This window comes from Calonectris borealis, chromosome 2 (genome assembly GCF_964195595.1).
Source record: "Calonectris borealis chromosome 2, bCalBor7.hap1.2, whole genome shotgun sequence".
Lineage (NCBI taxonomy): Eukaryota > Metazoa > Chordata > Aves > Procellariiformes > Procellariidae > Calonectris > Calonectris borealis.
Window position 1 is genome coordinate 96,524,781 of NC_134313.1, and position 12,371 is coordinate 96,537,151.

At 47.2% G+C, this 12,371-nt stretch overlaps 1 long non-coding RNA gene across 1 annotated transcript in view; it reads right to left on the bottom strand.

The window, feature by feature from the left end:
* Window positions 1–12,371, bottom strand: part of LOC142079087 (uncharacterized) — a 59,331-nt gene that overhangs the window by 30,560 nt on the left and 16,400 nt on the right. Inside the window, exon 3 of the long non-coding RNA XR_012672480.1 lies at window positions 10,622–10,704. This is a non-coding gene — a long non-coding RNA (uncharacterized LOC142079087). The remainder of the gene's footprint in view (window positions 1–10,621; window positions 10,705–12,371) is intronic.

Here is a 12,371-nt window from a genome sequence, read left to right on the forward strand (position 1 = left end):
TCAGCACAAGCTTATGAAGGATGGTAGCGAGCATTGGGCTGCATACCCCATCTTAAAGAGGTTCAGCATGTACAGCTAGGGCAGCTGTAGCTCTCAGCTGGCCACATAGGAGCTCTGACATATGGCCTCCATCCTACACACCCACATGCTGCGGCTCAAAAATTCCTGAGCAGCAAGAACATCCCTGCTGCACAGATGACCAACGCTGCAGAGCAGCCAACAGCTAGCGGCAAGGGATAGTCCCTTGCTTCCCTCCCATGCAGCAAAATTCTCACCTGCCATCCCAGCAAAGGTGAACAAATCTTTGAGGCCTGACTCGCATTAGGGAGGCTCACCACTGTTGAACATGAACCAGCAAGCACCACAAAATGGGGTAGAGCATGTTTAAAACACTGCGGTTTCAGCCCATTTCTATTACACCCTGATTTGGGGGGGCAGGGAAGAGAAAGAAGGCCAGGTGGGTTCACCACAGCTTTGGCCACCACTCCCCAGGATCAGGGTTCAACTCTAAAGTGCTGACACTGTTTTGGAAGCAAGTCACCACCATTGTTGTGTTTTAGGTCTTCATAACTAACAAAAGAGTATCACAATACAGACACAAGCTCAGTTTTTTCTCCTCATATCAGTAGCTTTTTAGATTCACCTCTCTCCCCATGATTCCCGTAATATATCAGAAGAACCATACCTTGAGGAGAAGAAACAGAACTGCATTCAGCATCAGCACTCGCACAAGAGTCCACTTGCTCAGCTCCGTTCCACTACAACCACACAACAAAAGCATGACTAAAACCCAAATTCCTTCCACCAAGCTTCTTGGTCTGGTTATCAGATGAAAAAACAAACCCAGTACTAGTTTAAGCTCTTCTACTTGAAATCAATTCCATAATAGCCAAGATCCTCTCATCTAAATTTGCCAGGCTCCTTACACACTAGGGCACACCTGGAGGGGCCCCCAGGCCCACCACAGCAAACAAGCCAGCCTTCGCCTCCACATGGTACAGGGGCTCCCCTAGAGCATCTGTAGAAGAAACTGCTGCAGGAGGTCTCAGCTGCCTAAAAAGCAGGAATTTAATCTCTAAAGCATCAGACTTCTAGCCCTTGAGATCTTCCATCACTGACCCTTCACTGCCCAGCTCACACACAGACATTGCAGAGTCTCACTAGCTGAACAACCTTTGGCTTCCTATCACAAAAAATGCTTGCCTTTTTCTCTTGGAATTAAGCTGAAGAACCAAGACTAAATCTTAAAGCCACATTCCAAGGCTTAAACTGGAGCTTTCTCCATAGCAGGAAAAAGGTATGTTTGCCATACCACAGAACCATGGAGCTTTCTTGTCTAAAAATCATTTAGGGCTTAGCAGCTCAAGGCCTCAGCTGTTCTCTAAATTAAAAAGGGCTCTGCCACTTTAGCCTAAGAAACACCTCTGTTTCCTCCATGAATTCCTGTTTCTAATCAGACACCATTGTGCATGGTCAAGCAACAAAAACAGGGCTCAGCTTCATTGGTGCCAACACAGCTAACAAACCTCTTGCTGTCCCAGAAGGTCTGTGGTGTATTCACACTATCACACCAGAATTCAAATATATTTGGTAGCTACTGCAGGTGTCTCTCTGAAATAGCCTCAAAAAGCTTAGTGTGGGCACTGTAGCAACATCCAGGCTCTGAACATAGCTCAGCTGTGCAAGGGTGAGAGCAATATCCTCCAGGGATTTGCAGCCTCAGCAAGGAGGCAGTTGGGTTTTGCCAAAACAAGGATCTGTGCATTTCCAGCCAGCTCTCCTTGAGGTCAGGGGGATGAGGCACAACTGAACCCCACTGCCAGATTCTAGGCTGTCAGCCCTTGCTGGCAAGATTGCCTGAATTGGAAGTGTCTTTATGCTCTTACTTCTGTTATGTTGAAAGATGCTACTCCTTCCATAAAGATCCATTGTTTAAATTTCTCATCACCATCTTCTACACCCTCCAGTGTAGCCCTAAAATAATCCTAGGATGGCTCCATTTTAGTCTTTTGATAGTGCTCTGCAGCATGACAAAGGGGAGTGAGGGGAACAGGACATCTAAAGAGTGTTACTCCAACAAAAATCAAGTTTTTGTCCAAGAGGACACTGGGAAGGTAAAGCATGAAGCTATCTTTACCCTCAGCTCTCATGCAATGGACTATGATGAAGGATCCGCCTAGAATATAGACCCCATTTTCTTTCTGATTATTCTGAACAAACGTCCCCAGGACTAATAAATGCCTCAGTGAGACAGACAGGATGGGAGTCTGGTCCCCAAGAACTCCTACAGGGCTTAGGCAAACACAGTGAGCAGTGTGCTATGAATACACTCAATAATCAGTTAAAGCTGAGATAAAACAGTTACTACAATGTTTCTACCAAGTCATGCACAGCCCAGTCAGAGACTTCTGTATCTCAGCAGGCAAAGTCCAAGATTGCCAGATGTGAACAGAGGTCCCACCACTCCTTCACACCAGCACATCTCTAGATCAGCATGAAGGTCCACCCACAAATCTAGCTCTCGCCCACCCAGCCTCGTTACATGGCTGTACACGGCAGAGACCCTCATTTCTGCACAGCAGTACGATGGGGCTCCCCTGGAGGGCAGCTCTCAGATTCATGTGGTGCATACTGCGGTGTTCAACCAGCCTAGAACAGGAAAACCTTACTGGACCTCACGTGATGCATGCAGTGCCTTCCTCACACAGTGCAAGAGAGCTGGCTGTGGCAGATAGGAGGACAGAAAGTCACGTATTGTCCCCTGGGACACCGAGGGGAAAGTCTTGCTTGGATTGCTCTGCCAGCCTTACAAATTGCTCCAGTTCACCCTCAATACCCACACCTCCAGGGAGGGCCCCAAACACAAGTACTCTGGCCTAGCAATAATGCAGAGCCATTTAAAAATAAGAATTGTAAAAAAAATGTATATGAAGCAATCCTCTGCAGACTAACACAGGGTTAACTTCCCACTGTCTGCTCTCTTCCCTTGCTGCTCAGCCTGGCCTCTCCTTTGTGGCAGGGACACTCTGTGGTTCTTCAGCACTGCCCTGACCCAGCAAGGGGAGCCACAGCATTAACAGGTACATTCAAGCCCAACTCCCCACTTGTCTCTCAGGCCTCTCTAGTGTAAACACATTAGGAGCTGGCCTTAAACTGGATCTGAACTCAAGCACACTGGTGTCTACAACAATCTCCCCAACAGAGTACAAAAAAAATGAAAAAAGAAAAATATAGAACGGACAAAAACCGTGATAAAAGAAACCACGGAAACAAAGTCAGAAATAAAGCTGTCTTTGTTCTGCTCTTAAGATGTAAGTGAGATGCAAGATGTTTGCATAGAAAGATCCTGCTCATGAGGCATTAAAACTTTCTCCTCCCACTGCCTTGCTCTATGGCACTACTGCGTTCCTCGCCCATGTTACCTCCTCCCAAAAGCTCTGTAAGTATTTCCCCAGCCAGTGAGACTGAGGAAGAACACCACATTCACCAAAAGAGCCCCCCCTGCCAGGCACCAACCATGGAGCCTGAAAGGATCAGAGAGGAGCAATTCATTTCAGCCACAAGATGATTGCCAAGAGGGATTCAAGCATCTCTAGTTGGGGGAGAAGAGGGGAACCTTGAACAAAGAGATCAGGCAGAGAAGAGGCTCCCAAAGGGCCCAGCCTGAGGCTCCAAGGGATTTCTGCCAGCAAGGGTATTTTGTTGATAAGGGTTGCAGACCTACTCAGTCTGCCAGGCATGAGCCTGCAAGATGGTAAAGCATTCCCTGTTGGCCCTGTGATAATGCCTGTACTATCTAGTTAAACAATAAACCTTAGGTTGTTTTCCTAAACCAGGCAGCGGCTGGCAAAGCTAAAATAAGCTACTGTTGTCTCACACTGCAGTAAAGCAGCCTCATGCATACTTTCCTTCTCCCTACTGATACTTTCCTTCTTCCACTCAGCTGCACAGAGGATACTGATGCCATCAATGCAAGAGCAGGGCACTCCCAGACCAAGCAGGGAACAACTTAAGAGGCTCAAACTCCAATCGCTTTGATCAGGAGAGTGGCTCCACCAGAGCCAAAATAAATGTTTGCCAATAGTCCCATGCCCTCTGTTTGCTTGTATGCTCCCATTTTATTAGCTTTCCTATGGTAAATTTTACAGCTGGGTTTAGCAGAGTGATAAAATGCACAGATTATTCCTCACTGTTGCTCATTTGCTTCTCCTCAATTTAATGCAACTTTACCTTGAAAAACTGAATACTTTGATACAGAATGCTCTCTTGCCCCTTGCAGAACTTCACTTCCTTCTACCACCTGACAAACATCAGTTTGGAAAACAACAGGCTGCTCCAGGGCAGGAGGAGAACAAGTCATAATCAGGTTTCCCTACTGAATGCTTGAGATGCTCTTCACTAGAGCACCCAAATCGAAGATCCTCCCCAACCTTTGCACCACTGTGCTGACAGTGATTTACCCCCTTCTCCCTGCCCCCCTCCCAGCAGTGCTCTGCCTGAGCTCCCACAGGACCCTTTCCGTGCTGAAACACAAATAACTGCAGGATCAGGACCACATCAAATCAGAGGATGCAAATAATTTTCTTTCTCACCCCATCATCACTGAAGCAGAAACTTCAGTGTCTGCACAATAGGTTTTAATTCAGCCCAAAACACAATGCCATAACTTTCATCTGTTCTTTCTATTTGATTTATTCAAGTTATGCCCCAGCTATTTCCCATTCTGAAAGCCAAGAAAGAAGCCAACAGAAGGAAAATGGGGGTTTGTTTTACCTTTATTTTTTCCAAGTTCAAACTGCTCAAATTAGTATAGTTCCCAATCTGCATCACTTAACTGGAGACACCTTTGTTGTATCTAGACAAAAATCAAAGCTGAACCAATTTATTAACCATGGCACAGCAAAAGCTGAAGAAGCTGTCAGTAGCTTTTAGTTCCAACATGGAGTTCCTATTGCTTTGCAGCAGGCTGAGAAATTACTACTCAGACTTTACTGTCGAATTTTATGAATGGAAAACAGTTTTGCCCCAGAGCTTGTATTTATTATTCATAGCTTGGTTTGTTCCCCAAGAAACACGAAAGTAACATCAAATTCAAGGCCTCCCTGGATGTTAGGGAACTGCAGATCCAGATCAGGAATACACAATACTTTTCCATCCCTAATTCTTCCATCAACATCTCCAAGGGTAAACACACAAGAGACACGAGAGTTCAAAAATACATCAGTGCCTTGCGGCCCATGAGTACAAATAAACAAACAGGCCTAGAGCCACTACTATGATGAGCTTTGGTACTGCAACTGCAGAAGGAGGCAAGCAAACAATACCGCAGAATTTTTTCACCTCCAAGTCACTGCTGCTTGCTTACACAGATCTCTCGTATAGTTGTGTCTACAATGGCAAACTGCTCCCACTCTGGCATTTACTGGCCAGCGAAAAAGAGCAACATGGACACAAGTCCCAAATACAGCTGAGGTAAGAAACTTAGTCTCAAGTAGATTCATGGGTACCTCTGGGTTTAATCACACCAGAGTATCCTGAGGCAAAAAGAAAAATCCCAGTCCACTTGTGACAGTTCAGGGAATATTTTCTACATTGGTTTGGAAATCACAATCTTTGTGCAGACCTTCACACAACTGATATTACCATCAGGATTGAAAGGCATTTTCTTAGCAAATTTTCTGGTTTTTTACCTCCCATTTGGGATGAAACCCCAAGCACGGGTGAGACAGGGCTAACAGGCGAATATTAAGGTTTGAAGATCTTATGCTCAATTTCAGGGGAAGCAGCCAGATCAAGCAAAGCAGTTTGTCTGGAAAGAGTTGTGGCTAAAGGACTGATTAAACAGATGACCTCTCAGGCACAGACTGGGATCACACAGCAGAAAGGGCTGGTAGGAAGACGACTCATTCATGAGTGATTTGGAAGAAAGTCCAAAACTATTAAATTGTACCTTGATGATATGGCGGCTTCAGCAGCAAAACTGGCTGAAGGAATTCCCAGTTGTGTCAACACACTAGACTTGCACTGTAGCTTTGTTTACTTATTTCAGTCTCAGCCAGTTCTCTGGCCTGGCTCATACCTCAAATCCTTCAGCCCAGCTGAAGGGTCAAGGTCCCAAGATGCAGCATTCCTCATGTCAAAAGCATTGTGCAGTTTCTGCTTTGCCCCACCACAGGCTAAAGTGCCACTCAGGAGGCACTACCACGCTACCAGGTTTTTCCATCACAGCCATTTCAAGACATTCCTGCCACTCCTGCTTCCTCAGTAGTAACTACACCCACAGGAAACACCGTAAGACAAGATGAAAGTGAGGAGGATGGGGAACACCATGAAATACAGATATAAATCTGAAGAACTTGCCAAAGTGGTACAACAGAGGTAAGATTAGAAAGCTGGTCTGCTGTATTGCATAAGTGAGTATATTTTTTGTACCATCTAGAGGGAAAAAAAAAAAAAAAAGAAAAGAAACCACCCCATGCTATTACTAGAACCTCTGCAAAGATAAATTTTTTCCTTAGAGAGGGAAAATACTGCCTATAAGGTCCTGAGCATCTTTAAGTGCTCTTGAGAGTACATTGAAGCAGCTGATGTGCCTCAGGAAGCACACCTTGCTGCTGAAGACCTGCCCCAGCTGCACTGGGAGCCATCACAAACACAGCATCGAGGGCAGAGCAAAGCACCAAGACCACTGGGGCTGTGCCCATGCCCTTGCCACCACTGCTGTGTACTCCTGTCCCCTCCCTCATACCCACACTAGGTTCACCCTGCTCTGCTGCACGTCCATTCATGAAACTGAACCAGCATAAAGCTGCTGACCTCTGCCTTGTGCTTTCTGCTGGTTTAACTTCTTGAACTGGCTCTGCAGGGGTCATAGGGATGCTGTAGCCCGGAAACAATGCAAGAGTGCCTAAACTGCTGTGGCACTGCCACCCACATGCAAGGCAGTCCTGGATCCTCTTCAGCTTCATGGAAACTCAAGTACAGCAATAAAAATAAGGCTGCAAACCTAACCCTTTGGGGAAACCAAGGTTTCCTGCAAAGCTGAGACCCTATTCTGCTGGCCTCCCGAGGGACAGCCTTTTCCATAGTACCCCAAGCTCTAGCTCCTCAGTCCCAGGCGAGTCCTGGCTCTACAGCTGACACCCCATCTCAAGGAGCCACCCAGCCATGCCACCCTCGCATCATCCTGGCTCAGGAGGCATTTGCAGCAGCAGCCAGCGCAGCCCTGGCAGGGCTGCCTGGCTACATCCATGCTGCCTTGTGCAGCAGCACGTCTTGTGCTAATTGGTGTTAATAGGGAGATCAGGGCCTAGAGGATGGGGCAATGGATACCCCCTCGCACCGGGAAATCCTGCCCTGTTCCTACGGAGAAAGCTTGACACAGTGCTAGAGGAAGGGGCTTTTCATTTCAAAATACCTTTCTAACTGTTGCTTTTAATTAACATTTTATGACATTTAAATATCAGCATTTGGACAATTGATCTGACCTTACCAAAGAAGATCTGTCCTGCCCCCCTATGAATCAAAACGTTCTCTTTTCTGAGCCCCCGCCACCCCTGCGAGAGGAGGCGAGATCAGGACTTCTTTTCATCCTATGCGGATGAAAAATATTGAAGACTTGTGGGTTTTGCATGGAGTGGAAAAATCCTGCCTGGCCAGCCTTTGCACACCAAAGACCATTCCTGGCTGCTGCACTGACTAGGTATAAGCTGCAGCTGATTTTCCCCTTTGCAGCCCCGCACCGTCCAGCGCTTGGCGAGAAGTCCGTGTGTGGGACTTCACGGCTGCTGCTGGTAACTAGTAAGCGTGGGACACGTCAGTGCAAAGCTGGGACGTCCCTGCCTCGCACGGCCATCCAGGAGGTGGCACTGTTAAACTACCGAGCCTTGCTACTAGTCTTCCCCCCCCACCACCTCCCCCAGTAATCTTTTCTCCTGCCTTGAGGATGGCGATACACCATTGCAAAAACTCCGCTGAAAAAAATAAAAGCTCCTTAAACAGCCTATCTTTACGATTGCACGAGAGTTCCTCGCTCGCATGAAGATTTTAAAGGGCTGGCTAGCTAAGATGGAGACGTTTACTCCGCGTAAGGTGATGTTATACAACTTTCTCCCTCCAGCGACTGCCGGAACTGTTCTGTTTTAACCCTCTGACACCTGGACCCAGCCCATTCAAAGTTCCTTTTTAATTTCTTTTAAACAGCCTACACCCTTAACGCACAGCAATGCAGAACACCTACTTAGCTCTGATCGAGCAGGCAAACAACAAAGGCGCTTTATCACGAGGGACACGTTATCACCCCGACTCCCGCTCCCTGAGCAAACAGCGGCAGTGGCCGGGGACAGCAGCATTCCTCTGCCCAGTGTCCGGGCTGCCGGACCGTGAAACGCCACAGTCCTAACCCCCTCAGCAGTTTGCACCAACATTTGCTGAGCTGAGGGGACATACTCTTTCCTGCCGGGACTCGACGGGTCCCTAATCCCCAGGGAGGAGGCAGCGATGCTGCGAGGTTTGCCAGAACTCATCTGTCGGCACTTTCATGTCCCAGCAAGGCCCCACGGGAGCGTGGCTTGTTCACTGAAGGAAGGTGACTGAACAAGCTGCTGCAGTTCACAGCAGTGCTTTGACTCTTTGTGAATTTGGACTGAAGTTCAAAGTGGGAAAAACATTCCCAAAACATCCTGAAATTATCTCCACTCGCACTTCGATAATGCAGACACCAGCTTTCCTCACAGACACCCCCCACCTCCCGTTTGCAACACTCACGGCAGTGCAGAGCCCCATCATCCAGGAATTGCTGATATTCCTGCAACAATTTCATTGTTTGTTTGCAGGAGAAAGATGACAACGAGAATATATTTGCTGGATATTTACTTCTCAAACTTGTTTGGCAGCAGTGGAAACAACAGGTGGGAAGAAACTAGCCAGCCATGACCTGCTAGCTCTCCCTAAGCTGCATCTGGCCATGGTTGGAGGGAAATCAGTGGTCAGAGGCTCAGCATGGGAACGGTTCACCTATACCAATTCTGCTTTCAGGGCTTCAGCAAGTTCACAAATGAGTGCTGCTCCCTTGAGCAAGGAGGTCCACAACTGCTCAGCCTGCCTTTTTCAAATAACAGCCTAGATGAGTCATAGCAAAGATTGCAGTGTCTGTGTCTTTTTTTAGTGATTCAAAAGTTCTCATGGCCACTTTTTTCCTCCCTGAAACTTGGCCCTTCTCTACCACAATTGCAGAAACTACCAGCAGATGAGGCTTTGCAAGCTACATGCTCTGGGACAGCAGTGCTCAAATTTCTAGCTAGAGACAGGCCACAAGTTCTCCTCACCACATGAGTACTACACACCTGGTCATCCCTGAACATCACAGGTGGAAGAGCTGACCTGTGTACATGCAGTCAGCTCAACACCTCTCTGAAACGCTGCCTTTGCTGCAGGAATTCACACAAGCCTGTACCCACCCTTCTTCCCACCAAGGCCATCAGGAGGATGGTCCTCGGCTGGTGGTACCAGAGCAAACTATTTTCCAAGAGCTCCTGGGATTAATTAGAGGAGCTACCCACAAGCACAGATTTTTCTGGAAACCAACCCAATTACCAGCTTTCTTGAGGACCTGGCAGCCCCTCCTCTCCCATAGAGCTCACACCTGGCCTCCTGATACAGGAAAGGCCATCATGAAACACAGATGGGGCTGCAGTGCCTCAGCTGCTACCTCTGGAATCACATGCAGGGTAAGAGTGGCCTGCTGCCTGCTTTGAAGGGCCCTCCAAAAAAGGCAACAAGGACCAGGCCACAAGCCTTATGAATTGTCCTGCTGGGCCCTTACTTGTTGGAGCACATCTAGTGTCATACACCAACACAGTGCGACTGCCATAAACGTAGAAAGTTCCCAGTTAAGCAATCCTCTTGATTTTTATCAAAGCCACTTTCCTAGGACTTTACCATGTGAGGAGATATTTATCACTGAAGTGTTAATGACTTAAATATCATTTGCGTCCATACTATGATACGATTTCAGCCGATGTTGAAAAGACAGAGCTCCCTCCTTATAACTAGAGCAACGCTAACCCCAGCACAGTGCTACTGTTATCCCTTCTGACCTCAGCAGCCAGCCAAAAATGTAGGGAGCGGCAAGTTTCCGTTACAAGCAGATTTGGTAGCTGAATAAGGTGTTCCCTCCATCCCCTACAAAGAATGCATAATTCCTTTTTTCTTCCCCCCCCCGTGAACACAGGGGAGATCAAATAACACAAAGCAATGTATTTGCTCACATTCTCATGTCCCCTTTTGAAATTCATACTTTGTTTAAAAGCCTCTTCAAACCTTGACAGTGGCTCTGGCTATTCCTGCTATTCAAGGACACTACCAGTTGTGGGCCACCAACCCCTTCTCTGCCAGAGAATACTGCCCTGCGGAGGGGACAGCTGAGCACAGCATGTACCTGTTCCCAAGCCACCTCCGGTAACAGGCTGGTGCACTAGCAAGCTTGTCAATACCAAGTATTAATACAGGTGTCCATCCCCTGCAGCAGATCCACAGCCAGTTCATGAACAGCTTCAGCTGCCAACACAAGACTCAGCAGATTTTTTTTCCTGAGAATCACCCTCTGATCACTGCCTCTTACCTCCTTACAACCCCCATCTGCAGCTGTGCTTCACCCTCAGGCCAGCACGACCATCCCTGCCATCCCACAGCAAGCTGATCCTACTGAAAAAAAAAGATAAAAATCACATTGGGAGGGTGAGGGGTGCTGGGTTTGTTTGCAGCTCCCCAGGTAGCTTGCTTCAGAGCCAGGGAGGAGGAACAGAAGAAAGGGGAGAGTTGGATGGTGTGTTCAGCAGCAGTTAGGCATTAGGGCAGCCTTCCTCTATCATTAAAAGGGCACCAGCATTTTTCCCTGCTTTTCTCAGTCCTTTCATATTTGATAAGCCAATAGCCAGCTGTAGTCCTTGCCGCCTGTCATGAGTGTGCGTTTGGGGCAGAGGCTCCAGTATTTCCACCTTTCAAGTTCCATTAGGAACCTTATCTGTTTCCTACTCCTCCCATAAACAGGGGGGGTGCAGATTGCCCCTCCACCACCAGTTTCAGCAAGGTTTAGTCTATTTGCTATTTCACCTCAGTCTATTAGCATCGGTGGCAGCCTTTGCTGAAATTGATAGGAAAGAGCCCACTTCACTGATTAAGGTGGAAATTAAATTCCTTCCCTTTCCAAGCAGCCTTGAAGTATTGCTTTCTGCTCTTCAATACTGCTGCGTCCTGCAAGCAGGGGCTGAAATGACCCCTTCTACTTCTGCTCACTTTCACAGAAGTGAAAGCGGGGGAGGACAAGTCTGATCTGAAAACTGTACTGCAACCTGTGTTGCCCCAAATAAGGTCAAGGTGATGTTTTCAAGAGGTTTAATTCTGTCTTCTTTTATTGAGATTTTAAGGCTGCTTGCAAAAACATCATTATTAAATTGGGTTTCTATTCTTTTTCAGAAAAGTTTCTTGGGGCTTGAGAAATACTTGATCTTTTCCCATGACAGGGGGGACCTTTCAGGTCTGGGGTGGGATTATTTTTTTTTCCTCCCCTCCTCCAGATTTAGGAATACCAAGAAAGCTAAACATGGCCTTCTCTGGCTTTGCAGAGATCAAGAGCTTTTTAGGGCTGAGTACTGAGTGCTCTCATGACTTTTGTGAAAAAGAGGAGTACTGAATGCTTAGGAAAGCATCTCTCCTAAACACTTGGGCATCAAAAGCACTTACTGCATTAGTTTTCTCATTGCCAGTATGTCTTTCAGGCTGGTCAAAACCTCTGTGTTAAGATTTAATAATAATAAGGACCTGTTTGGTGCATCCTAAGAAAAAAGGGAACACCCTCTTTCTTTTTTCCTGCTTATTCTCACACTTCACTAACAGCTGATGCAGAAGACCCTGAACTATTTTGTCAGTTGACTTGAGCTCAGTAAAAGAATAAGCAAGCAAGCTACGCAATGAAGGGCCTGTTAGATCCCCAGATTATTACCATTTTAACAAGCACCAGTGTTGCTAATAAAAACACAGAATAAGTGATAGCCCCATGAATACTCCCTTATGTAATGTTCAATATGCCAGAGCTTGAACTTCATCATAGAGTAGCTATTAGCCCTATTTTGTTTCTAGGGGAAGCCGAGACCAGTAGCTAGGAATCACCTACACTTCCAGATTCCCAGCCCAGCATCCCCACTCGCTGTCCCTTTCCTGTTTCTAACACACCTCTGGATCCTCAATCAAGAAGTTGCCCCAAGAGCAAGCAAGGAGCCAGCCTGTGACTCAGCTGCCCCCAGCCTAGTTTCATCCATCTCCCTGCTCCAGCAGGGAAGGAGAGGGGCTGTGCCAGCTCCCCACCCGCACAG